Source organism: Pinus tabuliformis, chromosome 4_2 (genome assembly GCF_031772625.1).
Source record: "Pinus tabuliformis cultivar Carrire ecotype Pingquan chromosome 4_2, CPIR1, whole genome shotgun sequence".
NCBI lineage: Eukaryota > Viridiplantae > Streptophyta > Pinopsida > Pinales > Pinaceae > Pinus > Pinus tabuliformis.
The window spans coordinates 350,174,224-350,186,092 of NC_142304.1; positions in this window are offsets into that span (position 1 = coordinate 350,174,224).

Below are 11,869 nucleotides of genomic sequence, written 5' to 3' on the forward strand. Positions count from 1 at the left end.
GTCTGTGCATGGGAATGCGAGATACCTCCGTGCAATATTGTACAAGTCGGACTTGTGAATGTTCACATAGACTTGTCAGTCTTCAAGATCTTCCCCAAATGTGCCCGAGAATGCATCATTGACCTCTTCCCATTTCCACTCGATGTCTCTATCTACGATAAGCTTAGTGTCTTTATAGATGGAAAAACTCGTAGACACTCACTCAACTGCTGCTCTAATTGCGCTTCCTTCGGTGTCCTTTGACCCTGCTCTCTTGGAGGCCATTGATCCTGAACTGCTGAGAGATGGATGAACACTTGCTATATCTGGAGACATGGTGACATGCATGGAAAGAAATCTGTCAGTAAAAAAAACAAACTTGAGGGATGAGATGCAACATACTCGGGGAACTGCTGGCAAGGATTGCGCAATTTTCACTGGGAGGCCGGGAGACTGACTTCCGGAACTATGAAAAAGGAAGTTCGAACTGTCAGGAGGCTAGTTGACTAGTGGAACTGCATAGTGCGTAATCCAGGATGGCCTGCTAGGTGCTGAGATTGTGCAATGCACAATATCAGTTGGCAAGTGATGTAGGATGAGGGACTGCATTGCACAATTTTCTGGGCCAATAGTCGCTGCCTCTCAGAATTGTGCAAGGAAATACTAGAGGGTAGTCACTAGCCAGAATTGCACATTTTCTGGGAGGAAGGCAGAGCCTTCCCTCTCAGAATTGCGCAATGTTGTCAGGGAAAGGCAAAGTTCGGGCCAAGGTTTCCCAGACCCGCTGACGGGAAACTAAAAGCAAAATGAATATGTGAATGCATGGCGATACTGAGTGTAAGCATGAGTGAATGATCATGGATGCAAACAGTGAATGCAAGATTCAAAAAACAGAACAACATGCATGCGTGTGAAACGAGTCGTCGAATCGAAGACCGTTTGTGCCAAATAGTGTCATGCATGTGAAAATAATGAGATGTAAACGAAAACTAAAATGGTGCTTGTACTAGCTAACATGCATGCAAATGACAACAAGCATTCACAGAAATCAAGTAAACAAAACTCACACAAGCCAAAACAGAAAAAAGCGATAGAAATGATGCAAAAGACAAGTTAAGCGGACTTACCCAGAAATAGCTGAGCTAGATGTGCCAAAGACTCCTAGATGTGTTGTGGGATGACAGAGCTCCAAGATCAATGTGTAGAATGAGCTCTAAAGCGTCAAATAAATAAGTTTGAGGCTGATGACGTGCATGCCACAAATCTAGGAAAATGAGACACTTGGAGGAAAGTTTCTAAAACAATATTTGCATGTAACCTCTAGCTGCAAAAAATATCTCCCTAAAATCTAGGGATTCTTTTTGGATGTTGCTTCTGCTAATTTGGGAAAAATTAGCCCATGCATGCAAGTCAAGTTTCCTTGGGCCCTGGTGGAACTGGTCAACCTGAAGGCACATGCAACAACTTGCTTGACTGAGGGAGATTTGTATGAAATTTCTGGGATGAAGCTAGGCTGGATGTCCAGAGGCATTGCACAATTTCTAGGAGCTGTGGACTGCTACCCAGAATTGCACAATTTCTTTGTTGAGCTACACTGGGCTATATTGCGTAGTTTTCACTTGGAAGACTATTTGACAGGATTGCGCAGTTTCTGGGCCTAGCATGCTGCTAGTCATATTTGCGCAATTTTTGGAGGGAAGGCTGGTTCGCCTCCAGAATTGCGCAATTTCTTGAGGGAGATTCTCAGCTAGCAGTTGACCCAAGCTGGAGTGACAACATATGAGGGGAGTGAAGCAAGCTATCACACATAGACTGACAAGCTGCCGAAAAATCAATGAAGCTTGTGTACTTGATAGTGCAAGACATGCTGCTGAGGATGGTTGGCAGGGAGGCTCCAAAACGAAGCTAAGGAAAAATTTTGGAGAGTGGTTGTAGTCACTACAACACTTGGTGACACCCTGGTAGAACTCCAGCTCTCTGAATGGACCTTGTTTGTGAAAAAAAAGTCTAACACCTCCGGAAGTGTTGTTCCGTTCTCTGTTCATCTTGGTTTCCACTCCTGCTTGATTATAATATATAACATCTACCAAGCCCTTGGTCATTTGACACGCATTCCAAGCCAAGGCAACACAGTTGTTTCGATTCGGGATGAGGGGTATATTAGTGCACAAGCAATATGGTTGTCGTAGTTTTAGTTTCATCTCTGGTGTTTCTATGCTGCCAGCAGGCTTGGACAGTACCCCGGCGGAGTCACGTAGGAACACAAGCATCGCTCCAATGCCAGCAAGCCTCATCAGTACCCCGGAGGAGTTACTTGCATCACCTCTCTATGTAGGAAGCATTTCTCTTCTTTCACCTTATTCATTTTTCATTTTTTTGAAATTTTTCACTTTTTCATTTTTTCATTTTTCGTAACTGTGCATAACACTTATTCATTTCAGAGGTAGAAGAGGGATCATGACTTATTGAGAGTAGAAGAGTTTGTTCCTTCAATGAAGTAGTTTATATATACCTCTGATGTGCTTGTTAAGGTTCCCCCTCCACCTTACTCTACTTGACTGTGCTGATAAGGATTAACCCAAAAACAATTGACTAGAGTAGGTGATACTAGTTAGCACGCAAGCGTTGTGTTTTCACCAAGGTCCACTTCGAACAATACGCATTTCCTATCGATGTATCATGGACTGAAGAAAAAAATCTCTTCATACAGAGGCAGGACGACAAATAACCAAGTATTGATAACTGCACAAGTCCTCTTGTACTTTACCCATCTTTTTTCAAGAGTTGCACACAGTTTCATGTGAAACTAACCTACGAACGTAAAATAAGCAACCAAACAAAAAACAAAGCAAGAGTAGAAGAAAATTTGTAAGCAAAGCGAGTAAGCAAAAAAGCAAGCAAGCAAACAATGACGCAAAGTAAGAAGCAAACAAGTATGCAAGCAAACCAACCAAAAGCAAACACTACTCCTACTCCTAAGCTAACGGTGCATGGGTCTACTCACATGAAGTGATACTTCCAATGCAGCCACTGGTGCATTGGTCAACCCATGTTGGTGAAGGCATGGTTCACAAACAACACAATTGTGCAAACCAACAAACATGAAAGATTTAACAATGAATTCAAACACAATCTGAGTTTCTATGTGTCCACAGAACATACATGAGTGCAAGTGTGTGACATGCAATCCATGGACTTATCATGGTGTTGTGTGACACTACATGTAGTTGTTAAGCATACATATACTCTTGACTGTGACATGCAAGAAAACGAAAGAAACAAAGACAACTTATGTCATGCACGTGTGCTTGCTATGTAAGATTCCTCCAATGCATGAGCAATGGGATCATGTAGTTCGGGTGGAGGAAGTGAAATCTATGCGTGAGATTGATCTTCAATGCATACAGATGAGTGATGAGGAGCCTTGGGTGTTTCAAAAATTTCCTGATCGGAATTGAAACCAACCTTAGAACAACGAGGGCCTGACATAACCATCAGCTAGGGCTGAAGTGCCTCGAAAATTTGTGGGGTTTTGACTTCATCGACAGATAGATCATCATAAACAAGTGGCTTGGAAAAATCAAATGCGATAGAATCATCATCGTGATCAAATACCAGGGTAAATAGATCATGAAAGCTACGATCAAAGAAATCAATGATTTCATCGACATCCTCATGATCTGATGAATCAAACAGAGGGGTAGATGAGAAGTGGAAAAATTCACCCTCTCTGTTTCCGGAAAAAGCAGATGAAAAATCAAGTGGATTTTCAATGAATAATTTATCCTCTCCGTTGTCAGATGATGGCCTGACATCTGGTGTGTTCTGCGATTGATCAACAATGGGTGCATTTGTAGACAGAGATACACATGCAAAATCATGGATGGAAATATCACCAAATATGTCAGGAAAAACTAGAGGAGGCTCGAACAAAAGGGAGTCATCCTTCGACGAGGGTTGATGCTCAAGCTCCCAGTCATACTCTTCATGAATAACAACGCAGGTTGGTTGCGCAACACCAACTACATCGATAGCTTGATCCTCGTTCCCAATAAGTGTAGAGTTTAGAATGGAAGAACACAAGACAGTGAAATCCATAGGATCAACATAACACGAAGACGGAGATGGAGGTAAAACAGACACGTAACAACCCACGGGGTTCGCAACCAAATCTACGTGAAAATTGAGTGAAGTGATGTTTGGAGGATGTGACAATTGAACGGATGTGTGTGCCTGTTCTCCCACATCACTCTACGGTGGTGGAGTTGTTTGATGAGGGGACAATAGACAGTCACTTGTGACAGAAACTGTTTCTGCCTGTGATTGCACAACTCCATCACCAAAGTATCCTGAGAAGGGCTTGGGTTTGGAATTTCTTTTAAAATTAACAGATTTGGTAAGACAATACTCAAATCTGTCAATGAGATATTGGAATTTCATCTGACTTTTCGAAGCTTGAAACTGCAACACACAGATGCGGTCCCAAAATTCCATAGGCGATTCATGCTGGGCATTCTGTTGTTGTAACAGTTTTTTTTCAAGAGGTTCTGGATCAAAATGATGGAAAATAGATTCAATGAGATCACATAAATGGTCAAGTGAGTGCACGCTGCGAGGAGGCAGACTCTAACACCACCGTTGTCGAGATTCACTAAGTGTGTATGAAAGCAGCAGGCTGACCTCTTCAGCATAGAACTCATCCGAATTCTCAAGGAATACATAGAAGTCTTATAAGTACTCAGGCTAGGCTACTTTTCCTTCACCATCATACGTGAATTGGGACAAGAGATCAAAAAACTCCCTTGTGATGTTGAGAGGTTTGGCATGCGAAAGACATCGTGGAGGGATGAGTTTAATAGAATCCATGATTGATGTGCAAAGGTTCAAAATAGGATGAGAGGACATAGCTTGTCATCTGGCCCTCCTTATAGTGCCATAAATGTTGAGGGTGCTGGACCCCCCAACATGCCAGGGGATATCCCTGGTAAGATGTCCCAACTAGACCTCAGACTGTTTGGTGTAGGAGTCCCAACAGTGGGTCGTAGGGTATCGCCTTGACCGTGGTTGTGCTGTGGAGAAGCCAAGGCTTATTACAATACTCTCCAAGATTTCTCTAAGATATTCCTATTAGAAGCTTGGTTGACCAAAAGCCTATACAATGAGTTATGAGGGACTCTATATAGCAAAGGGTAGGGTGACCCTTGGCATTCCCCTTTGTGACTATTCATCTACCCTCATGACTCTTCAACTACTCTATGAGTATTACATTCAACTATCAACACTTAAACTTCCACTTGATAAGACGTTACATACAACTTGCACATGTACCCATGTGAGACAAAACAGGCTTGAGCAAGCCATGCAAGACATCAATATGACTCAGACAACTATGGGAAGACCAGCTCTTCGACATCCTCACAATGGTCGACGGTGGCAAACTGATGCTAAGCCCGGTAGTCCACAATGGTATCCTTGTACTCTGTGGTGACATATTTCTAGAAACGAACTCTTGCCTTTGTTTCATCGGGGTACACTGCTCTCGCTCCCCTGTCCAACTCGTCTAATAACATGCGCATCATTGTCTTGAGTGCGGCTGGACCAACAACATACTGATGCATGGTGTCCATATTGATCACCAAGTATGCGCTGGTGGCTATAAGAATCAACTCATCAAAGTACGAGTCAAGCTCCTGTCAAACTTGTGCCTTTGTCTTTGCCTCGGTGAGTGTCCCAATAGATAGGATCACATGCGTGTGCACAACAACATCCATACTCCTGAATACCCATACATGGGAAGCCTGCAAACTAGTGATGACCTGCGGGAGTTCTTCATAATTCTGGATCTGACTTTGGATGTGTGCCTTCATCTCGACCGCTCTAGGCTTCATCATCTTGGGCAAGTGTAATGGGGTTCCCTTGTATCTCATTGTCCATGTTTTCATGTAGTCAACAACAATATGTAAGTTTGACAATATACGTTCTCTCCTAGCACATCGCTGCTGCCAACCATTGAGATGGGCAACTTCCTTATGCACGGTACCAAACTTGGAATACAACACCTACATGATTGTCTCAAGGGACAATACTTCATCGAGTATCACCTTCTTCAACTCTGCTCAAGTGGATGTTGTAACCAATTCTCCTCCTTTCATGGACGTCTATAACTCCTTAGCCATTCGCTTGTTCTCAACTATCAAGAAGTGAACACTTAAGCTAGTGGCGTTGGCATATGCTTTGGTATCATCGGCCAATGTTGCTGGATGCTTGCGCACATCAGACACGATCACTCGTTCTTCAAACTGTGTAGGAGATGTGTTGTCATCCAGAGTAGACACTCTGTGTGATTACAAAACTCTATGCTACAACTCGTCGAATGATATGTTGTGCATCTTTGCTTCTGGATTGTCTCCAAGGATCTCAGTATCTCCTTGGTTGGTTGGGACTTTCTTTACTTTCGGATCCAGTGAAGCTACTGGGTTGACCTCTTGATGGTAAGACATGAGGTTGATGTCTTGCTCTAACTCTTGCTGCTCCATATCTATATCCATCTGCTCAAGTGCTTGTTCAATCTCTTGAGCGAAGTCCTGATCATGTGACTGCTCACCCTGTCTGCTTTGTGCCAGTTGTTCGGATGAGTCTACTACCTATACTGGTGCAGTTTCATCTGTATGTACATGTTACACCCCCTCCTATACATGTCCTTTTTGTGCTTCATTCTCATTTCTGTGAAGCTCCTGTTCCTTCCAAAGATGCTCCTTCAACTCATGAAACTCCTTCATTGTTTCCTCCATCCTCTGTTTTTCTCTCTGCCATTGCGCATTCCTCCTGTCGCGTTGTTTCCTCTTCGCCTCTACTGCCAAAGCTTCTTTTTGCACAAGTGGGTATACTCTAAAATTGCAGCTTTGTTTTTCCTCCGCGTTGTCAACAATCTTTCTCTTGCCTTTGTCGCGCGTCGGTACATTTACCTCTGCTGCTGGTGCTGTCCTGGATGTTGCTTTGCTAACCATTCCATAGCGATGTCGATCGGTTCATTGGGTCTAGAGAAGCTGTGACAATATCTCCATGGATCTTCCTCCGCCCAATGAGATGCCCCGTGGATACACAGAAACTGTACTCTCACGCAGTGATCCTTCACCAAACAATGTGGGTCATACAAATTATAGCTTCAGGTGTCGAAAGGATATTTCTTGATCTCCTCTGTTTCGACATCCGCATGCTTGAGATTTCGTATCTTGTACAACCCAATCCGCAACAAAAGAGTGGTCCAAGGTGCCTTCTTCTTCCGATGCAGCCTAGCTGACAGTCCTACTAAGATGTGATATGACACTTCTTGCATGACGAGCTTGTCCAAGGAAAACTTCGGCAAAACATGCAGAGGCTTCTCCACACTGTACATTCGTATGAAGGTGTTGGAAGGTGAGGCATACCAATCCTCTATGTCGATCAGTGGATCCTACTCCAATATCATCTTATACACTGGGGTGACAAAATAATCCTGTAGTTGTGTGATAACCCCTCCGAAGCTGCATTCAGAAAATAGTTTACAATAAGTATTGACAAAGGTTTCTGCAAATGTCCATGCCCACTTCATGCCTAGGAACTCTTGATGGGCATAGATTTCATCCAAGATGTAGGTGGACATGTAGAATTCTACTTGCTGAGTTTTGCGTAGTTGCCAAGCTCCTGTTACTTGTTCCTTCAGCCTGTGAGCTAAGATGTTGGACCAGTTGCATGCTTTCCCTTCACTGGCCAGTTGGTCCAATGCGATCACCCAACTCTGCGGGAAGGTATCAGTGCTCTCTTGACCATACAAGCGACATGAAAATATGACCAAGTATTGATATGCCTTCTGCAGTATCTTAATCTTGTAAATCTGGTTGGGTGTCATCCTAAATTTGGCTAGCTCCTTTACCCAGTTCTTTGAGACATCCCTGGAGTTGGCATTGTTGTTGAGTATGCTGATGGGTGTCTCCATTGTGATCATTGGCTTCGACAAGTGGTACATCTGCTGGTAGTCTTGTGCCCTGAAGGTAGTAATATCTGTCCCACAGACACTGCTCAATGTCATCGTCTTGCGATCAGTGTTCGAGATGATCCAATGTATCATGTACACACATGGGAATGCGAGATACCTGCATGCAATCTAGTACAAGATGGACTTGTGAATGTTCACATAGACTTAGCGGCCTTCGAGATATTCCCCAAATGAGCCTGAGAATGCATCATTGACCTCTTGCCATTTCAACTTGATTTATTTGTCTACGATCAACTTAATGTCTTCATAGATGGACAAACTTGTAGACACTCGCTAAAATGCTGCTCCAGTTCCGCTTTCGTTGGTGTCCTTTGACCCTGCTCCCTTGGAGGCCATTCATCCTGAACTACTGAGAGATGAACGAAAAATTGCTATATTTGAAGACATGGCAACATGCAAGGCAAGAAATCTGTCAACTAAAAACAAAGCAAACTTGAGGGATGACATGCAACATACCCGGGGAACTGCTGGCAAGGATTGCACAATTTTCACTGGGAGGCCGGGAGACTGACTGCCACAACTGTGCAAAAAGTAGTCTAGACTATCTGGAGGCTGGTTGACTGCTGGAATTGCACAGTGCTCAATCCAGACTGGTTTGCTGGGTGCTAAGATTGTGCAATGCGCAATTTCAGCTGACAAGTAATGCAGGCCTAGGGATTGCATTGCGCAATTTTCTGGGCCAGCAGTCACTCGCTAGAATTGTGCATTTTCTGGGAGGAAGGAAAAGCCTTCCCTGTCAGAATTGTGCAATGTTGTCTGGGCAAGGCAGAGTCCGGGCCAAGGTTGCCCAGAGCCGCCGATGGGCAACTGAAAGAAAAATGAAGATGGGAATGCATGGCGATACTGAGTGTAAGTAGGAGTGAATGATCATGCATGCAAACAGTGAATGTAAGATTTATAAAATGGAATAAAATGCATGTGTGTGAAACAAGTTGTTGAATCGATGACCGTTCGTGCAAAACAATGTCATGCATGCAACAACAGTGAGATGCAAACGAAAACTGAAACGGTGCTTGTACATGCTAACATGCATGCAAACGATAGCAAGTGTTCATACAAATCAAGCAGACAACACTCACATAAGCCAAACACAAAAAGCGACAGAAATGCTGCAAAAGACAAGTTAAGCAGACTTACCTGGAAATAGTTGAGCCAGATGTGCCGAAGGTTCCTGAATGTGTTGTGGGATGTCAGAGCTCCAAGATCAATGTGAATAATGAGCTCTAAATCGTCAAATAAATAACTTTTAGGCTCATGACGTGTGTGCCACAAATCTAGGAAAAAGATACAGTTGGAGGAAAGTTTATAAAACGATCTTTGCATGTAACCTCCAGCTGCTAAAAATATCTCCCTAAAATCTAGGCATGCTTTTTCCATGTTGCTTTTGCTATTTCGGGAAAAAGCATCCCATGCATGCAAGTCAAGTTTCCTCTATCCTGGATGGAACCAGTCAACTTGAAGGCACATGCAACAGCTTGCTTGACTGAGAGAGATTTTTTTACAATTTCTGGGATGAAGTTGGGCTCACTGTTGAGAGGGATTGCGCAATTTCTAGGAGGAGCAACTGTCTGCTGCCTAAAATTGTGCAATTTCTGGGTTGAGTTGCACTGTTGGCCCAAATTGTGCAGTTTTCACTGGGAATAATGTTTGAAAAGATTGCGCGGCTTTTGGGCCCAGCAGGCTGCTAGTCAGATTTGCACAATTTCTAAAGGGAAGGTTGGTTCCCCTTTAGAATTATGCAATTTCTTGACGGAGCTGCTCAGCCAGTAGCTGACCCAAGTTCATAGTGGCAGCCTATGAGGGGAGTGAAGCAAGCTATCACACACAGGCTGGCAAGCTACTGAAAAACCAATGAACCTTGTGTACTTGATAGTGCAAAACATGTTGCTGAGGATGATTGGTAGGGAGGTTCCAAACGAAGCTAAGGCAAAATTTCGGAGGATGGTTGTAGCCACTACAACAGAATATAAACCCTAATATTAATATTATAAACCTTATAAATAATACTATAAACCCAAGTGATTTATATTAAATCATATGATTAATATTATAAACCTTAGGAATAATATTATACCCAAGGAATATGAACCCTTAGATTAATAAACCTAAGGAAACAATATTAAACCCGGAGGATTAATATTATAAACCCAAAGGATATAAATCCCTAAAATATTATATTATGATTGACCATGATTGACCATACTTAAACATGCTTGATCATCAATTACCATGGTCGATTTTCATATTGAGACAATATTATTAAATTATTAAATAAATCATTTAATATTGTTTTTAATAAATTATTTAAATTTATTTAATTATATAACTTATTTAAATAATTTCTATCCGGAAAAATCAGAATTATGAAAGTTTCCACCTTTTTTAAAAAACTTCTTCCATTCTATTCAATTAAACTTATCAATTTTTATATATGATACATCTATAACAATGAGCTTTACAAAACTGCAATATTGATCTTTACACTATAATGCAATTGAGTAATATATGGAGAATGATATCTTGCTCTAATCTCCATACATCTTCACATGGTAGAGAGCTAGAGTATGTTTTGAAATTTAAAACTACAATACTGTATGGTAGTGTGTTTGAGCAGTTTGTGGAGAATGACACCCTGTTCCAATTTCCACGTATCTTCACATTTCACATTGCAGTACTTGGACAATAATCTAATGCTCTAATCTCCATCGTTAATGAGAACTTTCTTTAATCTCCATGTAATTTTTATATTAAATATAACTGGTATATACTAGCTCTCATATTGAAACAATAATAAATTGTATATTTCAAAATATTTTTATTTTACATTTCCAAATATTTCAAAATTAAAAATCACACTAATGTAAAAAAACAAAAAAAATAACCATTGAAACAAATGTGCAACCATCAAAACACAAGTTTCATACTTTTGTTACACATCTAATAACATCCAACCTTTACAAACTATGTGAAAAGCCAAATCCATAGTCCCAAAATCTAATGGAATTGGCTATACTTTCAAACACTTCTATATAGATATGACACACACTCCTTCCCACAACTCATTGAAAATGAGGGTGTGTTTTATCATCCGGGACCATTCAGGATAGTTCTCCTTGCCAGTGAGAACTATTCCCACCATAGATATGATTGAATGCATACTGTAGCAAAAACTTCTGCTGCAAAACTTTTACTCTTAATGAAAAAAAAATATAGTTCTAATGGGACTTCTCAGCATGATGTTAAGGCGTGGCTTCTCAGCATGAAGGACTGACTCTATTGCATAAGTGTGGTGTGGCTTCTCAGCGTGATGTTAAGGTGTGGCTTCTCAGCGTGAAGTTAAGGCGTGGCTGCTCAGCGTGGTGTTAAGTGCCGACTTCAATACAAAGCATCCTCTCTGTTATTTCTTCAATTACACCATCGGATAAGTGTAGGATATTGTTCTTATGGTTTGGTCAAATGCTGCCATCATTAATTTCATCCAATTGAATTATATAATATGTCAGGACTACGTTCTTTGGCCTTTTAGTGGACGCAGTGCTTTATGTTGTTGAGGGTATTTTTTTGAGTATACTGTGATATTCTATACTTTAACATTGTGCAGATGAATGCAAATTGATATTTGAGTTTGCTGTCCAGTCACATCAGAACTATATTTTTTTTCATTAAGAGTAAAAGTTTTGCAGCAGAAGTTTTTGCTACAGTATGCATTCAATCATATCCATGGTGGGAATAGTTCTCATTGGCAAGGAGAACTATCCTGAATGGTCCCAGATGATAAAACACACCCTCATTTTCAATGAGTTGTGGAAAGGAGTGTGTGTCGGAGACAGAGACAATGAACCAGTACAGCCTACC